At 40.1% G+C, this 13,699-nt stretch overlaps 1 protein-coding gene across 5 annotated transcripts in view; it reads left to right on the top strand.

The window, feature by feature from the left end:
* Positions 1–10,599: 10,599 nt before the first annotated feature.
* CUL1 (cullin 1) overlaps positions 10,600–13,699 on the top strand; it is a 71,928-nt gene continuing 68,828 nt past the window's right edge. For all 5 annotated transcript variants that reach the window (XM_039362277.1, XM_039362281.1, XM_039362280.1 and 2 more), the window contains exon 1: positions 10,600–10,748. The gene's annotated coding sequence lies outside the window, so the exon portion shown is untranslated. The remainder of the gene's footprint in view (positions 10,749–13,699) is intronic.

The raw sequence follows: 13,699 nt of genomic DNA on the forward strand, positions 1-13,699 counted from the left end.
TACGGGATACGTTGGTCATTACTCACGTGGCGCCAGTTCCTTGAAGGCAACAAAATCCCCTTCCAAGTGTGGACTGACCACAAAAATTTTGAAGCCCTGAAAACACCCAGGAAGCTCAACCCCAAGCAAGCCCGCTGGTCCCAGCATTTTCACCAGTTCCAATTTATGCTCAAGCATTTGCCGGGGGGGGGGAGAACTTCCTGGCAGATGCACTATCTCGCATGCCCCAATATAACAGCACGCGAGCCACAGACTCTAAACCGATGATAGTAGAATCACAACTGGCAGCGCCAATAACCACCAGAGCCCAAGCTAAATTAAAACCACAGCTGGGCAGCCAAACCGGAATTGAATTCTGGAAAAGTTTGGAAACAGATGAATGGTTCCAGAAAAAAAAATGTTTGCACAATGAGAGATGGGCTGCCTTGGGTGGGGGAAAAGTTATATATACCAACAATCCAAAGAGTCACATTCATGCAGCTTTGCCACGACACAAAATCAGCAGGGCATTTTGGATTTGTAAAAACATTACACTTAATCAAACAGCAATTTTGGTGGCCATCCATAAAAAAGGACATAGAAAGTTACGGGGCCAGCTGCCCAAAGTGTGCAACTGCAAAGAGGTTGCAAGGGAAATTGCCCGGACTATTACAAACAGTGGCAAATCCCTCAGTCCCCTGGAGGGAAATAGCCATGGATTTTATAGTGGAATTATCAGAAAGCAATGGGAATACTGTTGTCTGGACGGTCATGGACTTGTTTTCCAAACAGGTGCACTTTATCCCTTGCCAAAAGATTCCCACCACAAAAGCCTTAGCGAAACTTTTCATCCAGCACATTTACAGATTGCATGGGGCACCCTAATGCATCATCTCTGATAGGGGAGAGCAATTTACGTCTGCATTTTGGAAGGAATTTTTATCCCTCTTAGGGACCACTCAGGGACTGACATCTAGCCATCACCCTCAGTTGGACAGACAAACAGAACGCTATCACTCAGTACTTGAGCAATATTTAAGATGTTTTATTAATTTCCAGCAAACAAATTGGACGGACCTACTCCCTTTTGCAGAAGTTGCCTACAATAATGCAGTCCACTCCAGCACAGGTTACACTCCTTTTCAAATAGCCAACAGTCAAAGTTGTCACAATTAATTCCAAACGAACCAGGGATCCCATCACTGAAAGAATGGATGGAACAATTACAAAACACCTGGCCAATAGTTAGAAAAGCAATAGATGAAGCTAGGCAGGCATACAAAGCACAAGCCGATTTAAAAAAGGGTTGAGCTTACACCATTCATTATAGGAGAAATGATGTACTTATCTACAAAATACCTAAAGTCCCTACAACCCTGTAAAAAACTTGGATCAAAATATATAGGGTCTTTTCTAATTAAAAGAATCATAAACCCAGTAACAGTAGAATTAGAATTACCCAAAAATCCAATTTTTCATTGCAGCTTGCTGAAAAGAGAGCATCAGTCATCGTTACAGCCAAAAATCCCCCCACCACCACCTCCATTCATGGTGGAAGGCGAACGAAATAAAGGAAATCCTAGACTCTAGGAGATATTATGGAACGACTCAGTACCTAGTTGCATGGAAACACCTCCCTGTCTCACAAAACGAGTGGGTCCATAAACGTCATGTCAGAGCCCCGAAGCTATTAAAGAAGTTTCACACAGAGTATCCTAACAAGCCTGACTAACTTTTATACCTGTTTTGTTTTCTTTCAGGTGGATCTATCTTATTTTTAAGGGGGCAGGATGTCAGAATCCAATTATATTTAATCTCTAGTTATTGACTATGGAAAACCCCATTTCTGCCCTCTCTGAATTCTGTCATACGATGAAGGGGAAGAGAGGTGAACAAAGGGGTTTTATGGCCCTCACTTCCTTCAGACAACTTCAAAGGGATTGAATGTGGATACCACCAAAAGGACTAAATCATAACAATGGGGCCATCAGCTTTCATCCATTCCTCTCTGAAGTCTCCCTTCCACCAGTAATGAGGAAAAAGGGGGTGGAAATGTAACGCCTGGGATTATTGCTGGAAAGATGGTGGGGTGGGTGGGGCTGCTGGGAACCTCTTAAAACCTTGAACCGTAGGGCTTGGATCCCAGGTCCTGTCTAGAACACCTGCAACCATTTTATGTTAATAAATGATGCCTGTTGGAAGAAATATTCCAAGAGTTCTGTCTTCTTAAGATGCAAAGTGGGGTGGGTTCTTACACAGATCCTCTTTCATCATCATCATGTCCCCTTTATGGTTCCTAATCCATTCATCTCCCTCCAGGGCCTCTTTCAGCTTTTGGGTGACTTCATTATCAGCTAGCTGAGGGGGAGACGGCAGAACTAGCCTCATAAAGCCTTGCACTGCTAGCTGCCCTGAGAGAATGATCAAGTTAAATAATTCATTCCTGGATCTTTTCCCTGGCAGATACTAAAGAGTAAAATTAAATTGATAGAAGTACTGAGTCCATTGGACCTCTTTAGATCTTCAGGGCTTCCAAATTCTTGTGGTCCATCCACACCTTGAAAGAGATTTTACTACCCTCCAAGAACTGCCTCCAGGTAAGTAACAGACCGCATAAGCATCCTTTCCCCATACTGCCCAGTGCCTCTCGGTGTCATTTAACTTGTGAGAGGTGTAGGCACATGGCTGGAGCTTCCCTTCTAAATTCTTTTGTAGAAGGACCATCCCCATGGCTACATCGCTACGTCTGCTTGGATTACATAGGGCATTATTGGGTCTGGGTGCTTAAGGGTTGGCTCAGTCGCAAAAAGTTGCTTACGTTTTTCAAAAGCTCTTGACAGTCCATAGTCCAGTTGAGCGGCTGGCTCGCCTTGGTCTTCAGGCTTCCCCCTCCCATCTTTAACAGCTCTGAAATAGGCAAAGCTATCTGTGCAAAGGAGGGGATGAATTGTTGGTAGAAGTTGGCAAACCCCAGAAAGCTCTGTAGTTGCCTCTGAGTTCATGGGGGTTTCCACTCTAATATAGCTTTCACTTTTCCAGGGCCCATTTCCACCCCCTTGCTTGATATGTGGTAGCTTGATATAGTAGCTTGATATAGTCCAAGCTACTTTTATGGATGTTGCACTTGGATAGTTTAGCATAGAATTTGGCTCTCAGTAGCTTCTGCAGCACTTCCCTCATTACCATGTTTCCCCGAAAGACCTACTCAAAAATAAGCCCTAGCCTGATTTTTGGGGGTGGACCTAATATAAGCCCTACCCCAAAAATAAGCCCTAGTTCTGGGGTGAGGCGCATGCCTAAAAATCAAGGTAGGGTGGGATGGGAGTGGAGCTTACAATTGTAGCAAGGCCTCGCATGGATCGACATTTGCCTTGCCTCGCTGGCCCACTTCTTCTGCAGCTGAAGGAGCAGCTTCATTCTGCAGCTGACAATGAAGCTCTGGCCCGTATTTTGTCAGAGGCCTTTCCTGAAGGCCTCTTGAGCCAAGAATCGAGCTATGGATTCAATCCATAGCTCGGTTCTTGGCTGGAGAGGCCTTTCCAGAAGGCCTCTGACTTCAAAATACAAGCCAGAGCTCCATTCTCACCTGCAGAATGAAGCTGTTCCTTCAGTTGCAGAAGTGGGCCAGCTGGACAGGGCTGTCAGTGTCACCACCGTGAGTTGAGTGGAAAAGCCCCCGCCCTGAAAATAAGACCTGATGCCTTTTTTGAAGGCAAAAAAAAAAGACCAGGTTTTATTTTCGTAGAAACATGGTCATTTCAAGTACTCTTTCATTGTCTCTGAATAGATGAGGATATAATTCAAGTAAACCAGCATCCTCTTGTACAGGTGATCATGCAGCACTTCGTTAATCAGCTACATGAATACTGCTGGCATTGTCTGCAGTCCAAAAGGCATCACCCTGAACTGGTAGCATCTTAAGGGGCAGTTAAAAGCAGTCTTCCTTCATCTCCCTTTCTGATCCTCACCCAATAATACATCTCTCTTAAATCCAACTTGGTGAATACCTTCCCCTTGGACAGGTGCCCCAGCATGTCTGTCATGAGGAAGAGGGGTACATATTCTCCATGCACACACCATTAATCCCCCTAAAATCCATGCACAATCTCAGCAATCCATGTTTTTCTCCTTAAAGAGCATTGGTGTTGCCACCTTGGATTTTGCTGGCTAGATGAAGCCCCTCGTTAAATTTTTTTCCATAAAGGCTCAAAGTTCCTCCATCTCCCCTAGGGTTATGGAGTATATCTTTTGCCCCAGGTAGCAACTCAATGGCACAGTCTGTGGAGCGATGAGGAGGCAGCGCATCTGACTCCCACTCGCTAAAGACTTCCACCTTTGGAATACTTGGCTCTACTAAAGTGATCTCAGCTAACATGCTGATTGTCTCTTCTTTCACTTTCATAACTGATCTTGCTCACCTAACCTTCGATGGCTTTTCCACCCAGTCCTTTCTCATATTTAATCTTTAGCCACCACTTGTTGCTTTGCCAGTCAATTGATGGATTTCATTTTTTTCATCCATGACAATCCCAATATCATTGCCTCAGTCATCTTTGGGGCTACAATAAACCGGATAGTCTTTTCATGGCCCCTGTGACACTGATTCTGTACAGGTGAAGATTGTTAAGACGCTTGGAACTTGCCTGATGAACTTTAAAAAGAATCTTTATGAACTTTGGACTTCTGGTTCCGGTATGCAGCGACGTGGGTCACATCTGGGGACATCTCCAACCCGGATGGGTTTTCTGCATCGGTAGACCCCCCAGTGGGTCAAAAGTTGCCCTGGAGGGGCAACCACTAAGAAGGAGGCTTGCTGGTGGCTGCAGGAGAGCGGCAGCTTTTCCCGTGGCTCCAGCTATTTCCTTAGGGCCAACGGAGCAACAATCGTCCTGCAAGAGGGCCGATCATCCTGCTGCACCAGCCGAAGTCACAATTACAGCTAAATGATATTAGACCCACCATGGAGGATCTGGGTGAGACCCCTTTAGCCCCTCTCTTTCCCTTATTTGGTTTTTTTTTTGCCTGAAAAAACTTGGTTGGAATTATTTCCCCATTTGGAAAGGGCGGCTTCTGTATGTGTGGGAAGAGAGGCGTTGAGAATAAAAACTTAAAGATTATACTTTATTTTTACTCATTTTGGGATATAGAAAAAAACAACCCCCCCCAAAAAAACGCTCTTTTGAATTTTATTAAGAGCTAACATTGGAAGAATATTTCTTTCTCCACTCTTTCCTTTAAGAGAAAAAAAAAAGGAAAAAAATGGTGTCTGGAAAAGTTTCTTTTTTATTTACTATGGACATCTAGTGATGAAAAGCTAATGTTGCAACTATTTTTTGGATTGAAATCTGACCTTCAAAATATTCCTGGAAGAGATAAGCTGGAGCAGATGTGGGAACTAAGGGGGTGGACACTGTTTAATTACAGCCCTCATTAAATAATAATAATAATAATAATAATAATAATAATAACAACAACAACAACAATAATGGAGTTTGGCTTGGACAAATGTGCCACACTTACTATCAAACAAGGAAAAATAGTCAAAACTGAAGGAATCAAGATGCCCCACGAAAATAACATTAAGAGTCTGGATGAGGAAGAGTACTACAAATACTTGGGTATCCTTCAAGCTGACAACATCAAGCACACTGAAGTCAAGAAAAAGATTAGAGGTGAATACATCAAGAGAGTGAAGAAGATCTTAAAGTCCAAACTCAATGGAGGAAATACCATAAAGGCAATCAACACCTGGGCAATCCCAGTCATTAGGTACACAGCTGGAATAGTGGACTGGATTCAAGCAGAACTAAAAGCAATGGATAGGAAGACCAGAAAAATAATGACAATGAATCATGCCCTTCATCCACGCAGTGACATTGATAGACTTTATCTACCAAGGCAAATAGGTGGGCGTGGAATGCTACAAGTATATCAGATGGTTGAAGAAGAAAAAATGGCTTTGGAAGAATATCTGAAGAACAATGATGAAGATGCACTGAAATTAGTATATCAGGAAGGCTTACTAACTACTGGAGAGACCAAACTGGCCTACAAGAAAGACCAAATGAAGAACAGAATAGAGGCATGGGAAGACAAAGCACTACATGGCCAATACATGAAAAAAATAGCTGGGAAAGCAGATAATAATAAAACCTGGCAATGGCTAAGAGCAGGAAAATTGAAGAAAGAGACCGAGGGACTAATTCTGGCTGCACAAGACCAAGCCTTAAGGACAAATGCATACAAAGTCAAAATTGAGAAGACAGCAACAGACAGTAAGTGCCGCCTATGCAAAGAAGCTGAAGAAACAGTGGACCACCTGGTAAACTGTTGCAAGAAGATTGCACAGACTGACTACAAGCAGCGGCATGACAAAGTAGCAACAATGGTGCATTGGAAGATCTGCAAAAAATATCATTTGCCTGTAAGCAAAAACTGGTGGGATCATAAAATAGAGAAAGTCATAGAAAATGATAAAATTAAACTGCTCTGGGACTTCAGAATTCAAACAGACAAGCACCTGCAACATAACACCCCTTTTTTGTCGATAAGAAAGACAAAAAAGTCTGGATAGTGGACGTGGCAGTGCCTGGAGACAGCAGAATAGACGAGAAAGAACTGGAGAAGATAAAAAAATACAAAGACCTACAAATAGAAAGACTGTGGCAAAAGCAAGCAAGGGTAGTACCAATAGTAATAGGCTCCTTGGGTGCAATCCCAAAACAACTGGAACACCACTTGAACACCATTGACATTGACAAATTCACTATTAGTCAATTGCAAAAGGCGGCCTTACTGGGAACTGCTTCCATCTTGCGAAGATATCTGTAATACCATCAAACATCCACATCTGCCTATCCCAGGTCCTGGGTAAGGACTCGATAGGTAGACAAAATGCCAAATCCAGTCTGAACATCTGGCTGACTATGCGATGATCCATAATAATAATAATAGCTCCTTGGGTGCAATCCCAAAACAATTGGAGCACCACTTGAACACCATTGGCATTGACAAATTCACTATTAGTCAATTGCAAAAGGTGGCCTTACTAGGAACTGCTTCCATCCTGCGACGATATCTGTAATACCATCAAACATCCACATCTGCCTATCCAAGTCCTGGGTAAGGACTCGACAGGTAGACAAAATGCCAAATCCAGTCTGAACATCTGGCTGACTGCAATGATCCATAATAATAATAATAATAATAATAATGAAAATACTTTCTTTGATTACTTTTAAAATGGAGAAACTCCATTCTCATTTAAATTGCAAGCTTATACTGGAAAAGATTTATGAGGTTTCTGAAAAAATATGTGCTATAAGGAAAAGGATTACTACAGAATGAAGAGTTGATGCTACTCCAAACTTTCAAACTGATCTTCAGATTACATCTGTTTATGCTATAAACCAAAACATACCAGAAGAGGAATTAAAGGAAATTAAAGAGGAATTTGTTACAATGAAAGAGATCACCACAGAACTAAGAATCACAGATTCAAATTTTAAAAGTAATTTTCAGATTATGCCTGACTATTCTACAAACCAAAAATACATTAAAAGATGACTTCATTGAGGATACAGAGGAACTTATTTCATCCTACAAGCATTTTATCTATATTTGTGAGGACCAGAAAAAACAAAGAACCTTTGTTTGAACCTTTAATGCAGCGAGGCTTCAAGAATAAGAGAAATGGAGGTCCAGTCCAGACAACAGGAAGCTTATTACTGCCTCAAATAACCCTACAAGCAACAAAGAGAGATTTACCGGTTGGAAGGGAAGTATTGTTGTGGAAACCTGCTTGGCAGAAAAAAAAGCCTAGAATAAAACTGAAAAGAGAAATTTAAAATTATATATATTGGAAATATGGCATTTTAGAATTATGGACTAAGTTAAGGATTAGGTTTTTGAATAGAAATAAGAAAAAATGGGTGATTAATGTATGAAAATTACTATATAATGGGAAGAAGGAAAATGAAGAGATGTTTTAGATCGGGATTGAATTAATAGTTAATTGAATGTGATTTTAATAAGATGATGTGTTCTCTTTGATAATATGGATGATATTAGGTTTTATAATTAATTGGATGAAAATAGATCCTTATCTAAGGGACTCAAATGATTTAAGGTTGTTATTATTTTATTAACAAAAAAATTGATGGATTGATGGATTAGATATGTATAGGATAAATTAATGTTTATTTTAACTGGGAGAGATTTGTGGAAGAAGAAATAAATAAGATCTATGATGAAATTAAAGAATTAGGACATATTTAGAAGAGATACCTGAACTGATGTGTGTATTTGAAGTTAAATTTGATTATGGTCTTGTAATTGCATAAAGATTTAAAACAGGTTTAGGATTAATAGAAATTTAAGGTAGAAATAGACTAGTTTAAATATATAAGCTATTTGAGGGAAATAGAGAGGGAATATTTGATGCATTGACTGAATTACTTATATATGTTTTGTTTTTAGATTTTTGATTAACCTAGCCCCATGGTGTGTCTTGAGCATTTTGTATTAATTAAAAAAACAATAAAATTTGTTTTTTTTTAAAAAAAGAATGTTTATGAACATTGTGAACTGAATACTTTTAATCCCATTGTGCTGTAAGGCTACCTGCCCCAGTGTGATCACAGGCAAGCCAAGAGACGATGGGATGGAGTGGGAGATGTGTCGGGATCACCTGCCCTGGCACGGACACAGGGAAGCAAAGAAATGGTGGAACGGAGTGGGTGACAGGTCGGGATTGCCTGCTTCCCCCCCCCCTTGTGCCTCTGCTGGTGCTGCCACAAGCCTCCCACGAGCCAGATGGCCGCACTGCGCATCCAGATCACCTGCTTCCCTCCGCCTACACCTCCATGCTCTGATTTACCTGTGCTGTGCCAAGGGGCTGGTAAGCTGTGACTGCTACCAGACACCATTGGCATCTGGGCGCTCGCTGCCTCTTGTGCATGCGCTGAGGGGTGGGTAGCCCGGCCAGGCTGATCATCCCATGTTTCCCATAAAATAAGCCTTAATGTGTTTTATGGTGTCAAAAAAATGTAAGACCAGGTTTTATTTTTAGGGAAACACAGTATAAATAATTTTAGAACCAAATGAGGGGATTGTTATCAGGAATTCTTCATTAACAGCATTGTAAAAGATGATATTAGCACTTTTAACATGACAGTTTAGGCCTTTATTTTTAATTTCAGAAAATCATGTTTTTTTCTTCTTTGCCAAAGCCATTTCTTTTGGTATGTGAGAACTCACAGTTTCAGCACTAAACAATAGAGATGAATAAGCTTGCAAGTTTTAAGATATAAACCCAGATGGGAAACTGTAATGTAATCTTTAAATCTGTCACTTGGGGAACGCTATCTAGAATGAATATTTTCTATTGTTCAAGTGTCACATGTAATTAATGTCTTTTATTGTTTGATCACTTGCTTTCTGATGTATCACATATATCAAATGTGTGTATCATTTATTTGTGTACCCTATAAAAATACTTAATATTCCTTAATAAATGCTTTTTGCTTTGCCTGAATTGTAGTGATTTATATTTTTGGACAAAACGCCTCTTTGTAAGGATAAAAGTTATCTTCTCAAATTCAGGGATCAAATTCTTATCAACTCCACCCAAACTCGGATGCCTGAGTTTGCAGGCAACATACACAGTAAAAAACTTATGAAACAGGTTTAGGGAAAACAATTACACTGTCCGTTATGAATATTTGGTACTTGAATCTTAAATCTTGCTAATCCAACATCCCATTTCCTTCATTCAATGAATTGGTAATTCAAAACTCCACATTTATTATCAGGTAAGAACCGAGCAAGTTATGGTTGCCTGATCTCTTTATTTTTCTAGCCCTTGAAGAACCATCTAAACTTACCTGTTTTAAAACAATCTTATATAAAAACGTACTACTGCTATTACTTCCTCTCTGGGAAAAATTCCTACGGGCATCTGTAATGTTTGCCTCAAAAGGTGCCTGAAGATTGTCCTTATTTTGTTAAAAATAAGAGATAATGCTTTATTGAGGAATTGAAAGTCTAGTGGCCCTTAGCATGCCAGGTCTGTACCCTGGAACGTTCCTGAATAGCCAGCCATACTAAGTACGTAGCATTTATTAATATATCCCCAAAGTACTGCGTTTGGAAACTAACAATTAAAAATACTGGCAGAGTACCCAATATTTACAAAGATAATTGAAGAGTAACAGAAATGTTTTGTTTTTCTATCTTCACGATTTAAACAGATTTTGGACAGGCTATGCTCTAATCGATGTAAACGGGGTTATTTGGCTTGTCTCAGCTTCAAGAGTGCTCTAATTAGATGATGGGCCTTATTGAAATTGGGTGCTTTATTCCGGCTTAAACCGGTTTAATTATTGATGAGAGCAAAGAGATAAATGGGCATAAGGAGTTTAAGCAACAAGATTTAATGGCTGCGCATATCTCTCGCGGTTCATCTGGAAAAGGGAATCAGTCCAATTAAGGAACAAATTAACTCTTTCCTTATTCGCCCATTCACTTATGGCAACGAAAGTAATCCGGAACAATTAACAATTGGCTGGACGTGGGGAAGGGCACATAGAAAGCATCTGAGGAGGGGCCACGATCGCGACCCGTTTAGGAAATAAAGCCGAGCCAACAAGGCGGATGACGCTAGTTCTACGGTGGCGGATCCGGAAGAGGCGGGCTCGCGAGTGTGGATGGACGAAGGAGCCGGGGCCTGTCTGGATGATTGTCTGACTGCAGGACGAGCGATGTGGGGGGTGAGCAGCGGCGGGAGGGGCGGGAATCCTCTTCTCTGTGTGGGAAGGTAGGGGACGAAGACGGTCAGAGAGCCACAGGTTACGAGACGTCATGAAAGTAAGACGGACATAGCAGGCCCAGTCCCAGGTTGTGGCGCAGCGAGGCTGAACCGGGTCAAGTGAGGTTGAGCGTGCTGTTGGCAGAGTGGCGGGGTGTTGTTTCGGGTATTCTGAATCGGCGGAGGGGAAAAAGGGAGGGGGACATAAGAACGCCTGTCTTTTCGCGCCGCGGCCGCTTCTCCTTTTCCATTGTAGGCCCCTCACGAAGGCCGGCGACGCAATGTGGCGGCGTCGTCGTCTTTGCCGGCAGCCGGCAATTAACACTGCATCACCTTCGGCCCGCTTTTCTAGAGCATTACAAAACTCCAAGAGGCACTCAGCAGCGCGGCCTCTTCCTTTTCTTCCTTTAGGCCCTAATCTCAACCTTTTTTGCGCGCCGACTACCGAATGCCGCGTTCCTTCTTTGTGCAACGTTTCTTCACTTCCAATTCGCTGTGCTCCTAGTTGGTTATGGCTCACCCGTTGAGCTTTCCCAGCTTCTTAGTTGCCGTTGGCCTGCTGTGTTCCGCCTTCGAATGTGCACCTAACAGTCCCCTGCCCCTCCCGCAAATCTCATACTGTGGCCCTTTCCTTGAGGCTTATCTCTTTCGTGTTTGGCAGGAAAGAGATTGATGTTGAAGTGGGCATCAGCGTTGTTTAAGTGGGCAAAAACCTGAAGTTTACCGCCAGTTGAATTTATAACGATTTACACTGGTAAAATTTTCACTACTTTAATTTTTTTCAGCCATTCAGGATTAAATAGTGGAGAATCCAAGAATGTAAATTCGTGCGTGTCTGGAAAGTAGGCAGGTGCTTTAGCTCTGCACCAAATTCCTATTCCAGTAATGAATCACTTTTAACAAGCTATTTATCCCTTCATTGTACCTGCTTAGCTTTTTAACTATTGACATACATATTGTCGTCTTTAAGTTTTCTGTTTCACTTTTGGCCACCATGGGTTTTTTTTCTTATTTCTTGAGTTGTTTCACTAATGACAAATAGCATTTTACTTTATAGAAAGGCATTTGAGTTAATTACATTTCTAACCAACAAAAGCTTTTTTAAGCAAACTGTTGTGAAAGCCTATCTTTTGAAGTGTAGTTGAATTTCATCATATGGAAATTATTGTTGGTACTCTATTTGTCTAGTTAGCATAGAAACTAGCACAGTAAATTAATGATTATAAATGTCCTTTCAGTGATTTTTATGTTATGTGAAACCTATAGTTATTTCCTGCAGCTCTTGGAATTTAAGTGTGGATTGAGAAACAATTTTATCACAAAATATATGCATCATAGAATGTTTCTGTTTGGCTAGTTGTGATTTGTAGGTATAGAAATAAAATAAGCCATTGTAATTTGTTGATTGGTTCTTAGATAAGGGAACTGAGGAAACCTGGATTCAGATTGTCATTTATTCATGATCAATCAGTTGCTGTCTCTTGATCTAATTCTATTGTCTCAGGTTTAAGTTTCAAAGATATGACAATTCTAATATATGTAAGTCTAAAATATGTTAATATATCAGGGCAATTTTTAACTGGAGAAGTAGTAAAAGGCATTATTTAAAAGCTTGTTTTCACTTCTAAAAACTAGAATGACTTGGTGTCCAGTGAAATAGTTACAATAAGTATTTAGATTGATATAATTTATTATAGTAAGACTATTCTGCTGTCCTAGATTTCTGTATTGATTTTGCTGTAAGTATATTAGTGTACTTTGGAAAAATCAGAATTCTCCAATGGGAAAATTTCTAAAAGTGCATCTATGGTAAACCAGGGGTTGTCAAACTTTGTGCTACTGTGATTAATATGTACAGATTTTTAATCCATGAATAAAATGAATAATTTTACTGAAGATAATATTGGGGATCAAATAAGCAATTTTTAGTAGTTAAATTTTCATGATTATATGAAAAGGATTCTTACGCTTGGGTGATCTGTATGTTGAAAGCAGGAGCTAAATCCTACAATGAGTTTTCCTATTGTTCAAAGGTTGGTGTCCAAGTCTGATTAAGGTATTTTTTTTAATTCCCACTCCCCACAAAGTTGCTCCAACCCTAGGATGGAGGATGCCTTGAATCCATAGTAAGTGAACCTTTCTGATAAAGAATTGGCTATTTTGGAGCTCATCTGTGACAATACTTACAACACTAAACAAATTAACTTAATTGTAAACTTGAGTATTATATGAAACAATTAGCAAAAGCAGAGCCATCTAGTTGTAAAAAGGAATATTGTTAGTACATGTAAAAACTTACTCTTTGAAGTTCACTGTAAGTGAAACTTTTTTTTGCTAAAATAGTTTTCTAAGGGATGTGTCTGTAATATTTATTTTTTAACATGAAGGGACTAATTATAAATTCCAAGGAATGCTCGTACTTTCTTAGGATATTCACAGGAAATGAGATGGAGAAATGCCCTTTTCTTGACATTGTTTCCCTGTAAATAGTAAACTCAGAAATAGTTTGAGCCTTCAGGACTATTATTTGTTGGTAGATTGTCCTCCATAAATGTATCTAAACTTCCTTTAAATTCATCAGAATTACTGATTGTCATATTTGTGGATTAATTATACTTTCTGTGAGTGACTTTTCTAAATTTTGTTGTCTTTTTAAAAATATTCTGGAATTTTTAAATTCAGTTTCAATAAAAGATTACTATTAAGGTTGTAACAGAATAAAACACTTCTCAACCACTTTCTCCTTTCCAGGCATAATTTTATACACTTCAGTCATGTCCACCTTCATTAGTTTTTTTTTATAAGCTAAGTAGCCTCAAGCCTTCAAGACTTTTTTAAAAATACAATATTTCAACCTAATCATTTTAGTTACCTGCTTCTGCACTTTTTTTTGCTCTGTGATGTCTGTGCATG

The sequence above is a fragment of the Crotalus tigris genome, unplaced genomic scaffold (genome assembly GCF_016545835.1).
Source record: "Crotalus tigris isolate CLP2741 ecotype Arizona unplaced genomic scaffold, ASM1654583v1 scf7180000019411.436016, whole genome shotgun sequence".
Taxonomy (NCBI): domain Eukaryota; kingdom Metazoa; phylum Chordata; class Lepidosauria; order Squamata; family Viperidae; genus Crotalus; species Crotalus tigris.